Below are 5,029 nucleotides of genomic sequence, written 5' to 3'. Positions count from 1 at the left end.
TAAATATGTTTTAATGGCTTACTTTCTCACATCAAATAAGGTCCATGGTGTGTGAAGCTCATAAAATGAGGCCCAGGATATCATGAGGAGTTGTAGGCCCATGATATCGTGATCAAAATCTCATGCAAAATAGTGATCAACATTGATACACTTTTTGTTGGAAGACCATGTATTAAGAAGACATAATCCACTCCTCTTGGTACAAAATTATGGTGACCCTCTACTGTACAAGCCCAATCTCCATTGCTATTATATTCGAAATATAAAGGAACCAATACAAAAAACATCACCGAGCATTATTTATAGAATGTCGGGAGGTTCTTCGAACCAAGAACTTGAGTTTAAGGGTGAGAAGGGCAAGACGGTGGGCAGTGCCATTACTTGGCGGTCGTACCAAAATATATTGAAGTGTCTTGTTTGTTGGCTTTCTAGCACAACAAGGCATTTCTAAATCCACGTAGTTTAAGAACCAAAAATATGCATATAGAGACTTGTATATATAACTCTGTGACCAAGACATTATATTTGAGCTACATGGTTGAGTAAGAATCAACACGATCAACATCTAATCAATAGTGGTGGAAAGGTGTTGAGTCCTGTATGATGACGTGTGTTCTAACCTTGTCAATGACTATTTTAATAAAATCTATCATTTGACCAAAAAAAAAAAAAAACAAAAAACAAAAAAAAAAAAAAAAAAAAAAAACCAAAATGCTCTAGTTCACAAAACAAAAATTTAATTAATACGAATGAATTTCAACTCGACTTTACGTAAGAGGTTAATGTTTGTTATTTTTTCTATGAGCTTACATCCAATACAAGATTTTGTTTACAAAATTTTCCTAACATGAATCTAGCCCAAAGCCTAGGTTGTATATGAGCAAGTTCTGAAAAACCTAATAGCAGAAAAGCACTTTAGATAAGCATAAGATTTGACTAATTTTGTAGCTAATCCCCTCCACATGCTGACATTTCGATACCATATGAAGCAACAATATGTTTTTGGCCCCCGTCAAACGGTATCCTAAAGTAGAATCGGTGGCCTCGAGGAATCAATAAGAGTTTAAACTCGAGTTAAGGATTCCAAAGCTTTTATCATTTTTCACTATACCAATGCTTTGTGATTGATGCCATCAAAAGATAATAAATTATTTTGTAGTGTGAATTCAGCTGAGTCCATCTTAAAATCCCGACTTCTTCTCTAATTAGTGCTACAAAGTTTCTGCAGAATTTTGGATACTGGATTGTATTTATTTGTAGAGCCACTACCCCAACTAATAAGCAATAACATAAATCACAAACGTGTAGTAAGTATGCATGCATGCATGCATGTATGGATGTATAGTAAGAGGTAGTAAGTTGCAGTCGACCGGATTCGGATCCCGAGAACGTGGTTGTCTAAATTTCTTGGACCCCCAATCCAGGCAGCTGCTCACTAATTAAAAGAAAACGACAAAATCTGCGTGTTCGATAAAAGTGAGAGCAGCCTTTTCTTGCTGCTTGGCTTGGCTATTCTGTTCGGCTTAGCTTGTTAGCCATTAGCCATTAGCCATTAGCCATCATGTTAGTGGGCTTGGAATTTGGCTTTTTACACCTGTTAAGATAATGACAGTGTTATTCACATATTGATTTTTTATTTTTACAACACAATTGTTAACTTTTGTCTATTGGTTTTTATTTTTTTTTTATTTTTTGGGGTGTGTGTGTGTGTTAAACGATAGATTTTGTTAGGTTAGCTGCTAACAGGATTCAAACCCACGTCATCATATAAAGACTCAATATTTTTCTACCATTGTGGTAAAAGGCCACTTGCCTATTGATCTTCTTTAGTTCATTTATTTTCGATAATTGAAAATTAAGAATGGTGTGAAAAGTAAAAATGAAGATGTGGATAACAATGTATTTAAATAATCTACATTAAACTATAGGCAATGAAATTTGAACATAGAACTTTAGATACAAGCCACTTGTTGTGATTAGAATTTGTTAAATAAATTGAATTTTTGTGAATTTATTATGCAACGTTAGGGTTCAGAACACTCCTTGGACACTCTTTCACCAGGATGACAGACGAAATCCTAACAAGAAGGAAGCACCACCTAATGACACTGAGGTTGAAACCCATGAAATATCATATAGATCTTGATTCACAGACAAAGAAGCGAGACATGGAGGAGATTGCAGGCAGTTTTTGGTCAGCAACTTCGGTTTTCAGCAAAAAATTACAAAAATAGAGGCAGAAACAAAAGCTGGAAAAGCCAATCGGGAGACAATTCAAAGAAACCCAGTAGGAGATCACCGATTACGGCTTCGGCCAGCATTCTTGCGACACGGATCCCAGGTTTTCGCTTAACAGGGGTTGGATGTCGCTCGACGCAAGTCGGATGTTGTTCGATGACCTGAGATACTCCTTTGACGAGCCTCAGACCTCATGGGATGGATACCTCATCGGAATGTCATGAGGGTGAGGAGCATCCCAGAAAAGAAAAACAAATATTTTCGGGCCTGATAGCTAGGGCGTGTGACACACCACACCCAAAATCAAGGCGTGTTGACCATCACGTGAGGGTGACGTAGCCATGTGTGCAGTGCAGAAATGATAATGATATAAAGAAATGTGAATAACTAAGAACCAAGCTAACTAATTTACACTAAGCAAATAAAAGTGCAAACCCGATATTTAAGTGTGGTTACACAATAATCAGAGCATTGGTAGCCAAAGTGCAGTCCAGCAGGACAAGTACTAATTATACAATACCAGAGGTGGTCTTACATTAGTGATAATTTGTCAGAACCGACGTCAATTCCTCGTAAGCCACCAACAAGCACTCCTACCTAAAACCTGGAGGGGCGTAAAAGATAAAGTGTGAGTGGGCAAAAACAAAGCTTTTCAAAACAATTTCACTTATCAAAGGTAATAACCCCTCCCTGTAAAACCTGTATAATTTCCCAGAAAATAGAATACATACGTATATCAAAACCATGCTCAGAATAGCAAAATCCACATATATGCCATGTCAAATATCTCAGCATAAAATATGTAAGCCAGGTGATATAAATCAATGCAAATAATATGTCAGCTGGAGTCACTTAATATGACCTGTATAGCTGAATCTATAGCTCATCCATTTAGCTAGAGTCACCTAATATGACATGTACGGCTCAACCAATAGCTTAACAAGTATGTCTGCACACGAGTTGGAACCACCTAAAGTGGTCTGTACGACAGGACTGGGTGTAAATAAATACGCTTAAGTGCTACGATCACGTGAAGACTGTGCGAATGATCGCGGGTCACCTACGAGTTAGAACCACCTATAGTGGTTTGTACGACAAGACTGTGCACCTAATTTGGATCCAAGGTGAGCGTATGGTGAAAGAGGTGAACATCATGTGAAGGACTGTGCTCTGACCACAAGCAGGAGCACTAACACCGGGGTGTAGGTTTATGAGCTATAATACATCTCAACATAATCATGCAACTCACATCCACAATCTATAAACTCACCTGGCACTTACTTGAGCTTTTGCGGCGTTAAACATAAATATGTGCAACTACTAAATGCATATTCTAAGTATAAAATATTTGGCATGGCATTTCAAAACATAAGTCCATTTAAATGAGTTTATGGGAAAAATACAAAGCATATATATGTACTGAAAATCAAAAACCCACTCACTGATATGTGGTAAGGTCGTAACCCCTGAGCCTCACTTGACTACGCTCGTCCTTTGGAAACGTCTCACCTATATGTGAAACAACTATTTTAACGTTATTTTAAGCACATAACCAAAACTAGGTAATAACTTCTCATACGTTGCTCAATTGGGGTGTTTGAATATACCATCGTGGCCTACTCAATCCCACAAATATCCCCATATTCTTAGAATAATTTTCTAAGTTCCCATGCACCCTCACGCGCTGCCCACGCTCAGGCACGTGCCTGGCACACTGACGGATTCCCTAACGGTGTTAAGGAATATTCCGTTAAATAAAAGCATATACCGTTAATTTTACCTGATGCCGTTAGCATATTTCGTCAAAATTGATGGAATATTCTCCTTCTTCTCCGATGGTTCACTGGATTCCTACGTCGGCCACGGCTGCATTCGTCGGTTTCTGGAAAAACTTAAAACTTGAATATCTTCGCCATTTCTTAACCAAATTTCATGAAATTTGTACCAAAATCCTTGAAAAACCGGCTATTCCTGCAATCCCACAACCAAGCTCATTTCGACGTCCAAATTTAACCAAAATTAGCCTAACGTGCTAGAGAAGATGAATTCTTACCTTCTTAAGTCTTAAATCCAGCTAATATCTTCTCGATCACACAGAAGAAAATTCCACTCCTTGCCGGAGCTCGTGCATCTCGAGTTCTACTAGTCTTTTCCTCAAACCAAAGGCATGGCTAGACTCCAAGGCTTGCAAGGAGTTCAAAAACAACCTCTACTAGCTCGATATGTGAGAGATGAAGTTGGTAGAGAGATTGGATATACGAATTGTATGGGCGAGGAAGACTCGAGAGAGGGAGAGAGAGAAGTCTATACGTGTGTGTTGTGTGTGTGTGTCCAGATTGGGTATCCATATAAAATCCTTAAGCCCTAATTGGGCTACCAATTTTAGGCTAAGATTCATCCAAAACAATTGCAAGTTTCAATTGGGTCCAAAGTAGGAAATAAAATAATTAGTCCATTTTCTTAGCCCAATAATACATTCACAACCCAACGTTCAAGGGTAAAAGAGTCATTCCATGCTATCAAGGATAAAATATATTATATTTCGGGACATGTTGTCACAGCGTGGCGTGAGGGAATGATGGATGTGCAGAGGTTGGGTGGGTGTAGAGGAAGGAAGGAGGGTCGGGGGAAGAAGACAAATATTTTTGTTTTTTTGTTTTTTGTTTTTTTTTTTTTGTAATTTTGTACTTTTGTAATTTTTAATATCCACGTGATGTCTAGTCATTGTCAACGTAGGTGCCACGTCATCTGTTAACAGGAGACGTAATAGCTAGACTAATGGATGTATGAG

The sequence above is a fragment of the Pyrus communis genome, chromosome 16, assembly GCF_963583255.1.
Source record: "Pyrus communis chromosome 16, drPyrComm1.1, whole genome shotgun sequence".
In the NCBI taxonomy this organism is placed as follows: Eukaryota; Viridiplantae; Streptophyta; class Magnoliopsida; order Rosales; family Rosaceae; genus Pyrus; species Pyrus communis.
The sequence above is the reverse complement of the archived record's forward strand: the minus strand, read 5'-3'. Positions refer to the sequence as shown.